This window comes from Oncorhynchus masou, chromosome 27, assembly GCF_036934945.1.
Source record: "Oncorhynchus masou masou isolate Uvic2021 chromosome 27, UVic_Omas_1.1, whole genome shotgun sequence".
Classification (NCBI taxonomy): domain Eukaryota; kingdom Metazoa; phylum Chordata; class Actinopteri; order Salmoniformes; family Salmonidae; genus Oncorhynchus; species Oncorhynchus masou.
This window is the reverse complement of record NC_088238.1, coordinates 24,637,301-24,657,041: the sequence shown is the minus strand read 5'-3', so window position 1 is coordinate 24,657,041 and position 19,741 is coordinate 24,637,301. Positions and strand designations below refer to the sequence as shown.

Below are 19,741 nucleotides of genomic sequence, written 5' to 3'. Positions count from 1 at the left end.
GGATGCAACTCAGCATTCTTTGTCCTCCAAACACGACGAGTTGAGTTTTTACCAAAAAGTTCTATTTTGGTTTCATCTGACCATATGACATTCTCCCAATCTTCTTCTGGATCATCCAAATGCTCTCTAGCAAACTTCAGACGGGCCTGGACATGTACTGGCTTAAGCAGGGGGACACGTCTGGCACTGCAGGATTTGAGTCCTTGGCGGCGCAGTGTGTTACTGATGGTAGGCTTTGTTACTTTGGTCCCAGCTCTCTGCAGGTCATTCACTAGGTCCCCCCCGTGTGGTTCTGGGATTTTTGCTCACCGTTCTTGTGATCATTTTGACCCCACGGGGTGAGATCTTGAGTGGAGCCCCAGATCGAGGGAGATTATCAGTGGTCTTGTATGTCTTCCATTTCCTATTAATTGCTCCCACAGTTGATTTTTTCAAACCAAGCTGCTTACCTATTGCAGATTCAGTCTTCCCAGCCTGGTGCAGGTCTACAATTTTGTTTCTGGTGTCCTTTGACAGCTCTTTGGTCTTGGCCATAGTGGAGTTTGGAGTGTGACTATTTGAGGCTTTGGAAGGTGTCTTTTATACTGATAACAAGTTCAAACAGGTGCCATTAATATAGGTAAGAGGAGTCTCTTAAAGAATAAGTTACAGGTCTGTGAGAGCCAGAAATCTTGCTTGTTTGTTATTGACCAAATACTTATTTTCCACCATAATTTGCAAATAAATTCATTAAAAATGAATTTTCTGGATTTTTTTCTCTCATTTTGTCTGTCATAGTTGAAGTGTACCTATGATGAAAATTATAGGCCTCTCTAATCTTTTTAAGTGGGAGAACTTGCACAATTGGTGGCTGACTAAATACTTTTTTGCCCCACTGTATGGTGAAGTTTCAGTGAGGTTTCAGTGAGGGATTTTTTCAGTGAGGGATTTTCAGAGTGTAAAATTATTGATAAGGATGTTACTCACTTATGGATGTAGCTGTTGACATTCTTAAATAAAATATGTTTGATTAGTGACAACAATATTACCATTATTTTCACCCTCCTGCAAGAATGTTGAGATGAAGGCAGTAGTCACAACAATGTAGAATGATGTGTCCACTTCCAGATGGGATGGTTCAGAGAACTGTAAAGATGGAGACAGACAGACTGTTGTGGGTGTGACAGAATGACAGTATCCATGTTATCAACCTAAGCAACATTTGGATGTTATAATTTTCCCTGGTATCATGGTGTGTTGACTGTGTCAGCTATAACAGTCATAAACACATGGTCATGTATAGCAGGGGAGAGGTGTGGGGTTCTTGCCCTTATTAATGTAGTTGATGACTGTTATACATTAATCAACTTGACTAACCAAACACCACGAATCAGAGAGTGAATGTTGAAAAGATTTGACATCCTACATTTTTAATGTAATGTTTAATGTAGTTATTTAGAGTTTATCCAACTCAACAAAAAGACAGGGAAGTAAAATCACATACTTGTAACACTAAACTCCAACTAAATAAGCCCCCAGGAACTATGGGCTTTTATACATCCAGAATGACATTGTTAACACAATTGGGGTTTAGGCTGCCATAGCTATGCAGGTACACATAGAAAACAGCACTTTACTTACGACCACTGGAAGGTCTATGATACTCATATATTCAAACAGCAGGCTTCTAGCCAGAAGGCATACACAGGAGTTAGCTGTAATCATACTGCAGTATGCTATGCAGTATGCTTTTATTGTAGCATGTACAGGCTACTGCTGTCTAATTTTGAAACATCTTGATCAACTGACCTCTGGTCTTGAACTCCCTCTAGTGGAGATTTAAAATACTGGTAAATCATTTTCAGACCCCAGAAAATCTTATTGATTGATTAGTCTGGCTGGGGCCCTTATACTTCCCCTCACCTAGATGCTCTGAACGCTGAGGTGTGAGTTATGATTGTAATGTAATATGTGATTATTATATTGTTTAATATGTGTGTCCATGGCCTTAAAAGGCAAATGACAATGACCATGCATGCTTGATAAGTTATTTAACACAGTCACCAAAGGAAACCTAACCTAGCCAAGAGTGCCCACAAATACTATAACTCTACTTGAAAGACAGATTTAGGGTTAATACCATTAGCGGTGGAGAACTGACACAATTTACTCATCATTACCCTGAGTGCAAAGCCTTGATTTACAAATCAAATGACGAGCAGGACTTATCAGGTTGTCTAAACTGAGTTTACAAAACATTAGGAACACTTTCCTAATATTGAGGTGCAGTTCTCGACACACTCCAACCGGTGTGCCTGACACCTACTACCATACCTCGTTCAAAGACAATGAAGCATTTTGTCTTGCCCATTCCCCCTTCAAATGGCACACATATGATCTGTGTCTCAATTGACTCAAGACTTAAAGACTGTTGGGGATTAATCAGAATTAGTTGGGTAACATAGATAAGATGTTTTATTTTCATGATATGCTTATGAGTTATTTCTCATAAGAATGTATTTTGTTGTTCTATAGTGGTGGCCATTGGCAGTTATCTGTTCTCTGTCAGGACTAAGTTGCTTGGGCCGCAGAGAGGGGAGAGGTCAAGGTGTCATCATGTGTAAACATATCTTTTGCTCCACTGTGTCTGTGTGCCAGTCACTCCCTACTTTTCCCATCGGGGAGAGGAGGATGGCAGTGTCTGGAATCATTCTATGCTCCCTCTTTTGTTGCTCCTATCTTGACCTATAGCCTCACTCTCTTCTCCGTGAGCTTGTCCAGGATTGGTTGTATTTAGAATTGGTTGTATCTAAATGACAATTTGATACATATCATAGGGTGGGGGTAATGTCTTGGTACCATTTTGTACCAAGGACGAGATAAGAGCTTTGTTTAGGAGACCAAACTAAACGATAATTTATAGCCAACTCTGTCTGGCTAGGGGATACTCCTCTCTGAAGTAAAGTCTTTCTTTGTGTAAGTTCCTAAGACCTGTGGTTTTCATGTCGTCTCGGGGGGGTGGATCTTTGCATTAAAGGATCCCATTTGCCATTATGTTGGGCACTCTCAACTTTTATTAGAGATACTGAACTGTTGAAAGTCAAAATGCTATTGCAAAAGCTTAATTATTATTAAAGGTGAAGATTAAGCATAACTCTGACTGGTGTGTGGTTTGCTCTCATGATTTGGTAAATAGAGGAAATTTCCACGACAAGACGCTTCCTTAATCTGTCTCCTTCCCTTCATCTACACTGATGGGAGTGGATTTAACAAGTGACATCAATAAGGGATAATATTGTTCACCTGGATTCACCTGGTCAATCTATGTCATGGAAGGAGCAGGTGTTCCTAATATTTCGTACACTCATTGGATATCGCCATGTTGATTTGAACTCTAGTCTTGGTCGTATGCCAACCAAAGAATATCAAGTTGTAATTTGATGATGTAAACTATAAATTGTTATCTTTATGGGAAGTATTTACGAAATGTTGGAATTTTTCAAATGTGTTGGCTGCTACCAGATCAGATTTAAAAAAAGTGATAGTAACAATATATCAAAATATTATTACAAACTATGCTACAACATATTTATTAAATATAATTTACTCAATGTACATACGTGGACTCTCCCATTCAGGTTGTTTGACTTACCATACAGGGACATAAACACAGTCTTGGTGGGTCCACTCTTTCTAGAAGGATCTTTCAGCAAGACATCAAGGAGGAGGCTTGATGAGGTTGACTGACACATGGGTGTGTTCAAAGAAGGAGGAAATCAGATCCTCTTTCTGAACACTCCAGCTACAGTACTTCTCCACCTGTCTGCTCATCAAAGCCAAATAAGCCTTAGAGAGAGAGAGAGAAGGATTCAAAGAGGTACGTTTCATTTTACTTTTACTGATGAGATATTACAAGCACTTTCTTACTGTATAACATCTTACATCATGACTGATATTTTGAAAGTTATTACTCAGCAAATATGTCCAGTTTGGATCACAGTGGCTCTCATAATGGGATATTAATCAAGAACAAAATAAGTCAGAAAATGTGTTTTGTTTCTGCATATGTAAAGTGATTATGTATTGACATATAAGACTGCAACAACATACCATCAATCATTTATCATATCACTAATCACTTCAGCAATGACATACGGTAGTGTTTCTTTCTAATCGATCAGCCCTTAGTCCTAAATAGCTTTTGGCTCACACGATCTGCAGCTAAACCCAATACACTGACACACCAGATAATGCACCACTTTGTCAAATATTGACATTAATAGATTGATGCCTCAATGCAGAATATGTTTTCCTGTTAAAGGAGACAGGAAAATATAAAGTTAGTCCTGAAATCACCAAAAATCATCAAAACCCCTATTTTATGTAATAATATGAAAATGTATTTGCATCACCAAACTACAGTGTTCACATTTTTTGTAGCAGAGAAGGGGGAAGAGGAAGGTTGAATTCAGCCACTTCAGTCACTATCATACTCTATTTGCCTAGTTAAATCAACTGGCTACTTTACATAGCTTTTATATGAATCTCGGCACCCAGAACCAAATCAGCTACTCAATGTTAAGGCTGTAACGAGATACTTCTTTTCCATAACAGTTTGCATTCAATATCTCTTTTCTCTATCAGAAAATCCTAATATCATAATGTTTCTTACACATCTTTATTAAAAAAATCTAAATCAGACAAACACCTTCTTTACCCTTTTACATCTTTTCAGTGGCAATGTGGCTCCCAACAGCGGTGGTACTGTTTCTGGGTAAGAATTTAATTCCCTGTCCCATTCCAGATCTAAAGAAAAGTATTTAATTTCAACCCTGCATGCTGACCAAAGTATACTGATATAGTTACCTTGCTCTACTGTGACACACATGTTTTTATATCTCACTATCTACAGAACCTTCAGAAAGTATTCAAACCCCTTGACCTATTCCATATTTTGTTGTGTTAAAGCCTGAATTCAAAAAGGATTAAATATAAAAATGTTCTCACCTATCTACACACAATACTCCATAATGACAAAGTGAAAACATATTTTTAGAAATTGTAGCAAATATATTTAAAATAAAACACTGAAATATCCAATTTACATACGTTTTCAGACCCCTGAGTCAATACTTTCTTTCTGGGTAAGTCTCTAAGAGATTTCCACACCTGGATTGTGCTACATTTGCCCATTATTCTTTTCAAAATTATCCAAGCTCTGTCACATTGGTTGTTGATCATTGATAGAACAACAATTTACAGGTTTGCAAAATATTTTCAAGCAGAATTAAGTCAAAACTCTAACTTAGGCTATTGTCCAGCTGAAAGGTGAATTCATCTCCCAGTGTCTTGTGGAAAGCAGACTGAACCATGTTTTTCTCTATGATTTTGCCTGTAATTAGCTCTATTCAGTTTATTTTTTAATCTTAAAAACTCCCCAGTCTTTAATGATTACAAGCATACCCATAACATGATGCAGCCACCACTATGCCTGTAAATATGCATAGTGCTACTCAGTAATGTGTTGTATTGGATTTGCCTCAAACATAAAAATTTGTATTCAGGACCAAAAGTTAATTGCTTGTCAATTTTTTTGCGGTATTACATAAGTGCCTTGTCGCAAACAGGATGCATGTTTTGTAATATTTAATATTATTCTGTACAGGCTTCCTTAATTTCACTATTTCAATTAGGTTAGTATTATGAAGTAACTACATTGTTGTTGATCCATCCTCAGTTTTCTCCTATCACAACAATTGAACTCTGTAACTGTTTTAAAGTCACAATTGGCCTCATGGTGGAGTCCCTGAGCGGTTTCCTTCCTCTCCGGCAACTGAGTTAGGAAGGGCGCCTGTATCTTTGTCGTGACTGGGTGTCTTGATACACCATCGAAAGTGTAAAGTGTAACTTCATCATGCTCAAAGGGACATTCAGTGTCATTTAAAAAAAATCTACCAATAGGTGCACTTAATTGCGATGTATTGGAGAACCTTTCTGGTCTTTGTGGTTGAATCGGTGTTTGAAATTCACTGCTCGACTGAGGGACCTTACATGTAATTATATGTGTGGGGTACAGAGATGAGGTAGTCATAAAAATGTTAAACACTATTTGTAATGATTGTTGTCTTGAAAAGGAGAAGAGGACCAAAGTGCAGCGTGGTACGTACTCATAATAATTTTAATAAAGATGAATACGGAACAAAAACAACAAACCGACAAACAAACAGTTCTGTAAGGTGCAACAAAAACACTAAACAAAAAATAACCACCCACAACCCATAGTGGGAAAACAGGCTGCCTTAGTATGGTTCTCAATCAGAGACAACGATTGCCAGCTGCCTCTGATTGGGAACCATAATAGGCCACACACATAGAAATAGAAAACATTGAACACAAAACATAGAATGCCCACTCCAACTCACGCCCTGACCAAACTAAAATAGAGACATAAAAAAGGAACTAAGGTCAGGACGTGACACTATTATTGCACACAAAGTGAGTCCATGCAACTTGTTAAGCAAATGTTACCTCCTGAACTTTAGGCTTGCCATAAGAAAGGGGTTGAATACTTATTGACATTTCAGCTTTTGATTTGTTATTAATTTCTAAACATTTTGAAAAACATAATTCCACTTTGACATTATAGGGTATTGTGTGTAGGCCAGTTACAAATCTCAATGTATATTTATTCTGGTTGTAACACAACAAATTATGGAAAAAGTCAAAGCTTTCGAATACTTTCTGGAGGCAATGCATTTACAAATTATACATGTTTTACAGATTCAACATACACATTACTTTTTGGGGTCTTTCTTGTGAAATGTACGGTATGGGAATGTTTAGACTGTTTTCTTTGCCCAGGAGCAGCCCCTGACCTCTTCTTCAGCCAGCAGTCCTTGAATGAGTCCTTCAGTGACACCCGAGGTGAACCATGTGAGTGTATATGCTTATATACGACGTATCCTTCATGGTTTATTGTAAATCATCTAAGATTGTAATATAGAATATGGACAAGGCCATTTATGTCACTTTGTGGTAGTTTATCTTTTTAATATTTTTTTTGTTATCCAAATGAAAACCATATTTGCCCCAATTCAACAGCTCACTGCTCAGAGGGATTCATGATTGACCTACTCTTTTTCTGGAACAACATTCTGATGGTGTACGAACGGGACCTACATCATTGCCAGCTTGCCTGCACTCAGACCCCTGGGTGTTCCTACTTCAGCTACGTGGTTCAAGAGTATAATCTATTTGAGTATTTGGGTTGTCCGTTTGGGTGGTGGTCACACTACTATTTTTGGTAAATAGTTGCAGGATGGGGTTGGAGAAAGGTCACCTCTCTCAAAAGCAAAGCTATGGATTCGGGACTGACTATCCATGAGATCAAAATGATACGCAGTATTTGTTAACAATTACATTGATAACAAAAACATGTAAATGAAAAACAGAAATGACATAGGAAGTATATCGGTATTGTCTTTTACTTTCAAAACAGATTCCACTGCCATCAAAAGTATTCATTTGGTCAACCCGCTATGATAAACTATCCAGGAGTCGTATCTGGTTACAGTAGGAAGGGCTGCAGTAAAGGTATGGACCAATTTAACCTGCTGTATGAATAGTACTTACAGCTGTTAAACATGTTTTCCGCATTCCGTGTCAAGGAGTTGTAAATAAGCTCTAAATTGAGATGACTGAGTGATCTAGTGCAACAACATTACAATGAAAATAGGTTTATTTAGCTTAAAATACTTCAGTTCCTTTATAAATTCAATGTAGTTTTCTATTAATAATTGATATATGTCTGTGGATCATTCTTCATGAAACTAGAAAAAAATACTCAATTTAATCCCTCGGAGGAAGGATTCTTGACCTATATTTGACATTTATACCTAAAGCATAACTGAGCAATAATTAACTGAAGTTCGATTATTTATGACATTTTGGTCTTCCTTTAAGACTCCATAATCTGTAGGTGCTACAAAGTAAAAGTTTGTGTCTGAAGGAGCTTGCTCTGTAATGTGAGTAGTATTTGTGTTTCAATAACACATTTCTAACATACATTTATGAAATTAAAAAAACATAAACATGAATATTGAAAAAACAAAAAATGGCACATCTTTCAATATGTGACCCCTTCATCAATCCCATAATGCTAATAGTAGCAGAGGTCCTACTCTGGGACTTTGATATGGATGTTGAGTATTTAATCTTCAACAATATAAAGAAACATTTGCCAAATGAGAAATTGTATATTTTCTATATTCATTTTTATGTTTTCCAGTATTCATAAATGTATTCAAGAAATGTGTTTTTGAAATCAAAATACTACTCAAATTACAGAGCAAGTGGTAAATCATCCAAACCCCTGTTTTATGTAAAAATATGAATATTTATAAGCATCACAAAACTACAAAATGTTCACATTTTTGGGAGAGGAGAAAGGTTGAAGTCAGCCACTTCAGTCACTATCATATTCTATTTGCTTAGTTAAATCCACTGGCTATTTTACATAGCTTTTACATGAATCTCGGCACCCAGAACCAAATCAGCTACTCAATGTTAAGGCTGTAACGAGATACTTCTTTTCCATAACAGTTTGCATTCAATATCTCTTTTCTCTATCAGAAAATCCTAATATCATCTTGTTTCTTATACATCTCCATAAAAGGTTTTCTAAAACAGACAAACACCTTCTTTACCCTTTTTTCATCTTTTCAGTGGCAATGTGGCTCCCAACAGTGTTTGTACTGTTTTTTGGTAAGAATTGTATACCCTGTCCCATTCCAGATCTAAAGAACAGCATTCCATTTCGACCATGCATGCTGACTAAAGTATACTGAAAGCTTCATATGACACCAACTTTTGCTTCGTTGCGCCTACAGATTAAACACTATGGAGTCTTAATGGAGGCCTAGGTAAGGCCAAAATGTCACAAATATTCCAACTTCAGTCAATTATTTCTCAATTCTCCTTTAAGATACAAATGTTGAATATACACTGGGTGTACAAAACATTAGGAACACCTTCCTAATATTGAGTTGCACCTCCTTTCTGCCCATAGAAAAGCCTCAGTTCGTCTCAAACGTTGACTCCGATGCTTCCCACAGTTGTGTCATGTTGGCTGGATGTCCTTTGGGTTGTTGACCATTATTTATATACACTGGAAGCTCTTCCCCGTGAAAAACCCAGCAGCATTACAGTTCTTGACACTAAAACTGGTGCTCCTGGCACCAACTACCATACCCTGTTCAAATGCAGTTTCATCTATAGTCTTGCCCAATCAGCTTCTGAATGGCACACATACACAATCCATGTCTCAATAGTCTCAAGGCCTAAAAATGATTCTTTAACCCGTCTCTTCCCTTCCATCTACACTGATTGACGTGCATTAAACATGTGCCATCAATAAGAGATCATAGCTTTCACCTGGATTCACCTGGTCAGTCTACATCATGGAAAGAGCATGTTTTGTTCACTCATTTTATGACAACAACCCTTCCTCCAAAAGGACCATTCTATGGATTCAATTTAGTGAAAATGCCCCAAATCCTGACATTCTTTACTCTAGTTTATGGAGGAATAACCTATGTGCTTTGTCTGTCCACACAGGCCCACCAGTAGAGCTACCTGTGTTTACTCTGGTTAGTGAGGAGAGGAGCATGGCTGAAGCCCAGAAGTTCTGCAGGGAGTACTATGAGGAACTGGCCACCATCTTCAATGCTGAGGACCAGATAGTAGTTCTGAGAGCAGTGTCAGCACAGAGCCTCACTGACGCAGTCTGGGTCCACTCCCAATACCGGGCCTTTTGCCCAAACGGGGCTATTGGAATACACCAAATGCAAAGTGTGTTGTTCATGGACATACAGCAAAAGTTTGGATTTTGAGATATTGCACAATTTCATGTAACTTTGTGTGCCAGAAAAGTAAGTTGATTTTGCATCCCTTCTCTCCCTTGTCTGATATTTGTAAACTACTACTCCAAAGTAACGTTAACACTTTACTTGAAGGGGGTTATTCATTCTTAACACCTTGGTACAGTACATAGTACATTTCAAATCGTATCACCTTTATGAGTTACAGTATCCTTTGACAACTGTCTAGGTACATTTATTTAACATCAATGTCCATGTCTTTCAGGGCACTTTAAGGACAATTGTGTATTTTCTGTCCTTAGGCACACAATTAAACTCAGAGCTAAAATACTACATGGGTCAAGGTTCATTGACGTGGGAGGAGGCACAGACGGCTTGCCGAGCCAATGGAGATGACTTAGCGAGCATCCTCACCCAAGAGGATTACACAGCATTCCAAAGCATAACAGAGACACAGCAGTTTGAAATGTGGATTGGACTCTACTGGAAGACTTCTACCAGAATGTGGGAGTGGTCCAATGGGGACCCCTTTCCATACTGTGTGTCTGAGCCTCAACTGGGTGCTAGTAACTGCTGCTCCCTGACCCATAAGGGCCATTGGCAGACTGAAAACGTCACCCTGGAGAAGATAGACTGCTCTCTGAAGAGACCGTTCCTTTGCACTGGAAGTAAGACTGACATCTTTATTGAACAGATAGAGAGAGGACAATATAGACAGAGGTTGTGTCAAAGGTCACTAGGCTGGATTCAAACCTATTCTGACACCATAGACATGTGTGCCAGAGACTGTGGCATTTCCACTAGACCAGCCAGGCCACAAGACTGCCATCTTATTGGGGTTACTGGGGATGATAAGACAGGGACAGGGATGGCATTTTAGCCCCAATAGGGTCCCACTGCAGCAAACACTGTCACATGTCAGACACAGAGATGCTACATGTAGCCTACTCCAGCCACCTCTCTCTCCCCACCTTTCAGATATATATATGTGATCATGTGGTTTCTATTATGAGATAATATTTCCATACTGGTAAACATAGAACACAGAGGGTTGCTACTACACAGTTCCAAAGTCATTTACAGCCTTTAAAGGACATTGCAAGAAAAGCTACTTATTTATTGTAAATAAGGTGAACCTCATTTGAGTGAATGTTACCATTCCTATGTCAATCTAGAAAGGAGAATGAAGCAGACCATTGTAAGGATGTCTCTGAAATCTAACACAGGAGCTGACCTCAATGACCCAGTGGTAAAGGAACAGATGTAGGAGCAGGTACAGTTGTCCTACATCTCCCACATCAGAAATCAATGTCATCCTCACTCATTTCACTGTTCTCAGGATCAGGAATACAAACATCACATAGTATTACATTTAGGATGCTCAATTAAAATTTGTGTTGGCATTATCTAGTTTGATCATATCTCATAGACCAGAAAGGAGATTGCTAAGAACGGGAACTTCATCCAAGACTTGCGATGGAGAGAACTGCCTAACGGAGATGTTTTTCGCAAAATAGTTGAACTTGGAAGCCCTGAAGAAGGTAAACACTTTTTTTTGTGTCAGCTTTGAAAAAAAACCCTCCTCATGTTTAGTCTGTTGTTCAGAGTCCCTTGTTCAGTGTGTTGTTAGGTTTTGCATCGCATTGACAGTATGGAAATCAAGTACTGTAAGGTGTTCATGAACTATTTCCAGTGAGAGTCTTTATACTGTTGTGTTTGTTTTCTAAGGTCACTGTTCTGGATGAAGAGGACCAGCCATGATGATGCAACAGGAGAGGGATGGAAGTTTACTGTAAATAATCCTAGAACCTCATAATATATGACCGTATATCAGTAACATTATCTTAGATCATGGACAATGTTTTTTCTTGAATGATAGATAGCTTTATGCTTATGAATGAAAAATATGATGTCAAGTTATTAGGCTCTGTCACAAGTCCGACTGGGGGTAGTTTCCCTTCCCGGTCGGGTGGCGCTCGGCGGTCGTCGTCACCGGCCTATTAGCTGCCACTGATTGTCTTTCCTCCCCCTCCTTGTATGTTTATTGGTAGCACCTGTGTGTATGATTAGTTTGTCTTTATTAGACAGCCGGCCCGCCTGGTTGTTGTGCGGGATTATTCTTTGTAACCTTCGGCTCTGTATCAGAGGAACGTGTTAGTTCCTAGTCGTGCATTTTTCAATCGTCATTTTGTCATTCCCTGTGTTTTGGGGCCGTGATTATTGTTAGCACCCTGTGGTGCGTTAGTGCAATTAAAGAGCACAGCATTGTACTCTCTGTCTCCTGCCTTTGACTCCACACCCACGACACCCGGATTGTTACAGAATCCCGCACCTAAAATTGAATGGAGTCAGCAGGAGCAGCAGCCAACCCTCTCCCATCAATGGAGGACAGGGTTCTCCACCACACCACCGTCCTCCATCGGATCGGATCTGCGATGGATCAAGTAATGGAGAGAATGGACCGATGGGAGAGGAGTGGTCTCCTCTCTCCACCTTCGGCATCCCCAGCTCCGGACTCCCCATCTCCCGACTCCAACACCCTCCGTCTGACGCTACCGAGGGCTTATGATGGAGCGGTGGCGGGTTGCCAGGGGTTTTTACTTCAGCTGGAGCTATACCTGGCCACCATCAGACCTACTCCCTCGGGAGCGGAGAGGGTGAGTGTCCTCATCTCCTGCCTCACGGGTCGTGCTCTGGAGTGGGCGAATGCAGTCTGGAATGGCCCAGACTTAGCACGGGAGCACTACCCAGAGTTTTCCCGCCGCTTCCGTGCCGTGTTTGATCACCCTCCAGATGGCCGAGCGGTGGGAGAATGACTTTTCCATCTCAGGCAGGAGAGGAGGCGCGCCCAGGATTACGCGCAGGAGTTCCGGACCTTGGCAGCAGGATCTGGGTGGAACGACAGGGCCCCTATTGACCACTACAGGTGTAGTCTCCGGGAGGACGTCCGCAGGGAGTTAGCGTGTCGGGACACCGCTCTGTCACTGGATGAGCTGATTGACATGTCTATTCGACTGGACAATCTGCTGGCTGCCCGCGGGCGTCCGGAGAGGGTCCTGTGCGTTCCACCACCCAGCCCCTCCGCTCCCATTCCGATGGAGTTGGGAGGGGCTGTGCCGAGGGGTACCGGAGTAGGAGGCCTTCCCTGCACCAACTGTGGTCGGAGAGGACACACGTCTGATCGGTGCTGGGGAGGTCCGTCTGGAAGTAGAGATGGCAGGCGGAACGCTTCTCGATCACCCCAGGTGAGTCAGCATCAAACTCACCCAGAACCCCTTGTTGGCCACCTGTTTGTCTTAACCTTTTTCCTTCACTTTTTCCCTCTTCCCAGCATAGGGCGCTAGTCGATTCAGGTGCAGCTGGGAACTTTATGGATCGCGGACTCGCCCTTAAGTTAGGGGTTCCGCTTGTGCCGATAGATTCTCCCTTTCCCGTGCACTCCCTAGATAGCCGGCCATTAGGTTCAGGGGTGGTCAGGGAGACCACGGTCCCACTGGACATGGAGACGCAGGGGAATCATAGGGAGCGCAATAGTCTTTTTATTATTGATTCGCCTGCGTTTCCAGTGGTGCTGGGGATTCCCTGGCTGGCCCGGCACAATCCTACAATTTCGTGGAGACAGGGGGTTCTCCAGGGGTGGTCAGAGGAGTGTTCTGGAAGGTGTTTGGGAGTTTCCATCGGTGCCACGTCGGTGGAGAGTCCAGACCAGGGTTCCACGGTGTGCATTCCCCCCGAGTATGCCGATTTGGCAATCGCTTTCAGTAAAGTGAAAGCGACTAAATTACCACCTTATCGACCGGGAAGGGATTGTACGATAGATCTCCAGGTAAACGCTGCGCTTCCCAAGAGTCACGTGTACCCGTTGTCCCAGGAGGAGACGTTGGCGATGGAGACATATGTCACGGAGTCGCTGGGACAGGGGTACATTCGGCCCTCCATCTCACCCGTCTCCTCAAGTTTCTTTTTTGTGAGGAAAAAGGAGGGAGGCTTGCATCTGTGTATTGATTATAGAGGTCTAAACTTCATCACAGTGGGGTATAGTTACCCTCTACCTCTCATCGCTACGGCGGTGGAATCATTCCACGGAGCGCAGTTCTTCACAAAACTGGATCTCAGGAGCACATATAGTACATTTACATTTACATTTAAGTCATTTAGCAGACGCTCTTGTCCAGAGTGACTTACAAATTGGAAGTCTGGTGCGTATTCGGAAGGGAGATGAGTGGAAAACCACATTTAGTACCACATCAGGCCACTATGAGTACCTCGTCATGCCGTATGGGTTAAAGAATGCTCCAGCCGTTTTTCAATCCTTTGTAGACGAGATTCTCAGGGACCTGTGCGGGCAGGGAGTGGTTGTTTATATTGATGACATTCTGATCTACTCGGCCACTTACCCCGCGCATGTGTCTCTGGTACGCAAGGTGCTTGGGAGACTGCTGGAGCATGACCTATATGTGAAGGCTGAGAAATGCGTGTTCTCTAAACAAGCCGTCTCTTTTCTGGGTTATCGCATTTCCACCTCGGGGGTGGTGATGGAGGGTGACCGCATTAGGGCCGTACGTAATTGGCCGACTCCAACCACGGTAAAGGAGGTGCAGCGGTTTTTGTTGTTTGCCAACTACTACCGGAGGTTAATCCGGGTTTTGGCCAGATAGCGGCTCCCATTACCTCACTGCTGAAGGGGGGCCCGGTGCGGTTGCAGTGGTCAGCAGAGGCGGACGGAGCATTCAACAAGTTGAAGGCGTTGTTCACTGATGCACCCGTGTTGGCACATCCGGACCCCTCTCAAGCATTCATAGTGGAGGTGGACGCGTCCGAGGCTGGGGTGGGTGCCGTGCTATCACAGCGCTCGGGTACGCCACCAAAACTCCGCCCCTGCGCTTTTTTCTCAAGGAAGCTCAGCCCAGCGGAGCGTAACTATGATGTGGGGGACCGGGAGTTGCTAGCGGTGGTTAGAGCTCTGAAGGTGTGGAGACACTGGCTTGAGGGGGCTAAGCACCCCTTTCTCATCTGGACTGACCACCAGAATCTGGAGTATATTCGGGCAGCTAGGAGACTTAACCCACGTCAGGCAAGGTGGGCCATGTTCTTCACCCGGTTCCGGTTTACTTTGTCTTATAGACCGGGCTCCCAGAACGTAAAGGCTGACGCACTGTCCCGCCTTTACGACAAGGAAGATGGGTCCACCGAACCTACTCCCATCCTTCCCGCCTCAAAGCTGGTAGCACCAGTGGTATGGGAGGTGGACTCGGACATCGAGCGGGCGTTACGGGCGGAACCTGCGCCGCCTCAGTGTCCGGCGGGGCGAAGGTACCTGCCGCTTGGTGTTCGAGACAAACTGATTCGGTGGGCTCACATCCTACCCTCCTCGGGTCACCCTGGGGTGACGAGGACAGTGGGGAGCCTTCAGGGGAGGTATTGGTGGCCTACTTTGGCTAAGGACGTTAAGGGTTATGTCTCCTCCTGTTCGGTGTGCGCCCAGAGTAAGCCTCCTAGGCACCTTTCCAGAGGGAAATTACAACCCCTCCCCGTTCCACAACGGCCATGGTCACATCTATCCGTAGATTTCCTGACCGATCTTCCGCCGTCTCAGGGGAACACCACGGTTCTAGTGATTGTGGATCGGTTCTCTAAGTCTCTAAGTCCTGCCTTCTCCTCCCATTGCCCGGTATCCCTACAGCCCTACAGACTGCGGAGGCATTATTCACCCATGTCTTTCGGCACTAAGGACATCGTTTCTGATCGGGGCCCCCAATTCACGTCTCGGGTATGGAGGGCTTTCATGGAGCGTTTGGGGGTCTCTGTCAGCCTGACCTCCGGTTATCACCCCGAGAGTAATGGGCAGGAGGTGGGTAGGTTTCTGTGGTCGTATTGCCAGGATCGGCCAGGGGAGTGGGCACGATACATTCCCTGGGCTGAAATGGCCCAGAACTCACTACGCCACTCCTCTACTAACGTGTCCCCTTTTCAGTGTGTGTTGGGGTACCAGCCGGTCCTGGCACCATGGCATCCGAGCCAGACCGAGGCTCCTGCGGTGGAGGGATGGGTACAGCGCTCCAAGGAGACCTGGAGGGCTGTCCAGGAATCTCTACTACAAGCGAGTGGACGGCAGAAGAGGAGTGCTGAACGCCACCGCAGTGAGGCCCCCGTGTTTGTACCGGGGGACAGGGTCTGGCTCTCGACCCGAAACTTACCCCTCCGCTTGCCCTGCCGAAAGCTGGGTCCGCAGTGTGTAGGGCCCTTTAAAGTCCTGAGTAAACGAGGTGTGTTATCGATTACAACTCCCTTCCTATTATCGCATTAACCCCTCGTTTCATGTGTCTCTCCTCAGGCCGGTGGTAGCTGGTCCCCTGCAGGACAGTGAGGTGCCGGAGGTCCCCCCCCCCCTCTGGACATCGAGGGGTCTTTATTAGACAGCCGGCCCGCCTGGTTGTTGTGCGGGATTATTCTTTGTAACCTTCGGCTCTGTATCAGAGGAGCGTGTTAGTTCCTAGTCGTGCATTTTTCAATCGTCATTTTGTCATTCCCTGTGTTTTGGGGCCGTGATTATTGTTAGCACCCTGTGGTGCGTTAGTGCAATTAAAGAGCACAGCATTGTACTCTCTGTCTCCTGCCTTTGACTCCACACCCACGACACCCGATTGTTACAGGCTCGATTTAAACTCTACAATGTTTTACTTTTGTAATGCAAGATTTTTGTTGGTGTATGAATGTAATGTAATAATGTTTGTTGTACATTAGGGCAATTTGATCAGTGAAGAGGAATAAAAAGGACATTTGTGTTTGTTCAAGTTTGTATATAAAACATGTGTGGTGACAAGTTTCAGTGAAGGATTGTGAAGGAGTGTAAAAGTCTTGATAATGATGTTACTCAGTTATGGACGTAACTGTCGACATTCTTAAATAAAATATGTTTGATTAGTGACAATGGTATTATTACTATTTTCACCTTGCAGCAGGAATAGTGAGATGGAGGCAGTAGTCACAACAATGTAGAATGATGTGTCCACTTCCAGGTGGAAGTAGAGGTCGACCGATTAATCGGAATGGCCAATTAATTAGGGCCGATTTCAAGTTTTCATAACAATCGGAAATCAGTATTTTTGGACACCGATTTGGCCGTTTAAAAAAAAGTTTTATATGTTATTTTTTACACCTTTATTTAATCTTTATTTAACTAGGCAAGTCAGCTAAGAACACATTCTTATTTTCAATGATGGCCTAGGAACGGTGGGTTAACTGCCTCGTTCAGGGGCAGAACGACAGATTTACACCTTGTCAGCTCGGGGAATTCAATCTTGCAACCTTACAGTTAACTAGTCCAACGCTCTAACCACCTGCCTCTCATTGCACTCCACGGGGAGACTGCCTGTTACGCGAATGCAGTAAGCCAAGGTAAGTTGCTAGCTAGCATTAAACTTATCTTATAAAAAACAATCAATCATAATCACTGGTTAACTACACATGGTTGATGATATTACTAGTTTATCTAGCGTGTCCTGCGTTGCATATAATCGATGCGGTGCATATCGTTGCTCCAATGTGAACCTAACCATAAACATCAATGCCTTTCTTAAAATCAATACACAGAAGTATATATTTTTAAACCTGCATATTTAGCTAAAAGAAATCCAGGTTAGCAGGCAATATTAACCAGGTGTAACGGTTCTCGTCTGTCGAAGGAGAAGTGGACCAAAATGCAGCGTGGGATTTTTGATACATGTTTAATGACGACGAAAAATCACGAACAATACAAAACAACAAACGGAACGTGAAAACCTATACAGCCTATCTGGTGACAACAAACACAGAGACAGGAACAATCACCCACAAAATACTCAAAGAATATGGCTGCCTAAATATGGTTCCCAATCAGAGACAACGATAATCACCTGCCTCTGATTGAGAACCGCCTCAGGCAACCATAGACTTTTCTAGACAACCCTACTAAAGCACAATCCCGATACCTACTAAAACCCCAAGACAAAACACACCACAAAAACCCATGTCACACCCTGGCCTGACCAAATAAATGCAGACAAACACAATATACTTCGACCAGGGCGTGACACCAGGGGAAATTGTGTCACATCTCTTGCGTTCATTGCACGCAGAGTCAGTGTATATGCAACAGTTTGGGCTGCCTAATTTGCCAGAATTTTACGTAATTATGACATAACATTGAAGGTTGTGCAATGTAACAGGAATATTTAGACTAATGGATGCCACCATTAGATAAAATACGTAACGGTTCCGTATTTCACTGAAAGAATAAACGTCTTGTTCTTCGAGATGATAGTTTCCGGATTCGACCATATTAATGACCTAAGGCTCGTATTTCTGTGTGTTATTATGTTATAACTAAGTCTATGATTTGATAGAGCAGTCTGACTGAGCGGTGGTAGGTAGCAGCAGGCTCGTAAGCATTCATTCAAACAGCACTTTCATGCGTTTTGCCAGCAGTTCTTCGTTATGCGTCAAGCATTGCACTGTTTATGACTTCAAGCCTATCAACTTCCGAGATGAGGCTGGTGTAAATAATGTGAAATGGCTAGCTAGTTAGCGGGGTGACACACAAACGTCACTCGCTCTGAGTCTTGGAGTGGTTGTTTCCCTTGCTCTGCATGGGTAACGCTGCTTCGAGGGTGGCTGTTGTCACTGTGTTCCTGGTTTGAGCCCAGGGAGGAGCGAGGAGAAGGACGGAAGCTATACTGTTACACTGGCAATACTAAAGTGCCTATAAGAACATCCAATAGTCAAAGGTTAATGAAATACAAATGGTATAGAGAGAAATAGTCCTATAATTCCTATAATAACTACAACCTAAAACTTCTTACCTGGGAATATTGAAGACTCATGTTAAAAGGACCCCGCATCTTTCATATGTTCTCATGTTCTGAGCAAGGAACTTAAACTTAAACGCTTTCTTACATGGCACATATTACACTTTTACTTTCTTCTCCAACACTTTGTTTTTGCATTATTTAAAACAAATTGAACATGTTTCATTATTTATTTGAGGCTAAATTGATTTTATTCATGTATTAGATTAAGTTAAAATAAGTGTTTATTCAGTATTGTTGTAATTGTCATTATTACAAATACATTTAAAAAATTGGCCGATTAATCAGATCGGTAACGGCGTTCAAAAATCATAATTGGTCGACCTCTAGTTCAGAGAACTGTAAAGATGAACACAGACAGTTGTGGGTGTGACAGTATGACAGTATACATGTTATGAACCTAAGAAACATTTGGATGTTATAATTTCCCCTGATATCATGGTGTGTTGACTGTGTCAGCTATAACAGTCATTAACACAGGCTCATGTATAGCAGGGGAGAGGTGTGGGGTTCTTGCCCTTATTAATGTTGTTGATGGCTGTTATACATTAATCAACTTGACTAACCAACCACCACAGATCAGTTAGTGAAGGTTCAAAAGATTTGACACCCTACATTCAATGTACTGTATTATGTACAGTCGAAGTCAGACGTTTACATACACCTTAGCCAATACATTTAAACTCAGTTTTTCACAATTCCTGACATTTAATCCTAGTAAAAATTCCCTGTAATAGGTCAGTTAGGATCACCACTTTATTTGAAGAATGTAAAATATCAGAATAATTGTAGAGAGAATTATTTATTTCAGCTTTTATTTCTTTCATCACATTCCCAGTGGGTCAGAAGTTTACATGCACTCAAGTAGTATTTGGTAGCATTGCCTTGAAATTGTTTAACTTGGGTCAAACGTTTTGGGTAGCCTTCCACAAGCATCCCACAATAAGTTGGGTGCATTTTGACCGATTCCTCCTGACAGAGCTGGTGTAACTGAGTCAGATTTGTAGGCCTTCTTGCTCACACACGCTTTTTCAGTTC

General features: G+C 42.4%; 2 long non-coding RNA genes across 2 annotated transcripts; both read left to right on the top strand.

The window, feature by feature from the left end:
* Positions 1–3,775: 3,775 nt before the first annotated feature.
* LOC135515315 (uncharacterized) lies at positions 3,776–7,200 on the top strand. The gene is made up of 4 exons (XR_010451781.1): positions 3,776–3,856; positions 4,715–4,753; positions 6,841–6,912; positions 7,081–7,200. It is a non-coding gene; the product is annotated as an uncharacterized LOC135515315 (long non-coding RNA).
* Positions 7,201–9,824: 2,624 nt separating this feature from the next.
* Positions 9,825–11,633, top strand: LOC135515314 (uncharacterized). The gene is made up of 4 exons (XR_010451780.1): positions 9,825–9,908; positions 10,160–11,130; positions 11,287–11,398; positions 11,586–11,633. It is a non-coding gene; the product is annotated as an uncharacterized LOC135515314 (long non-coding RNA).
* Positions 11,634–19,741: the final 8,108 nt, after the last annotated feature.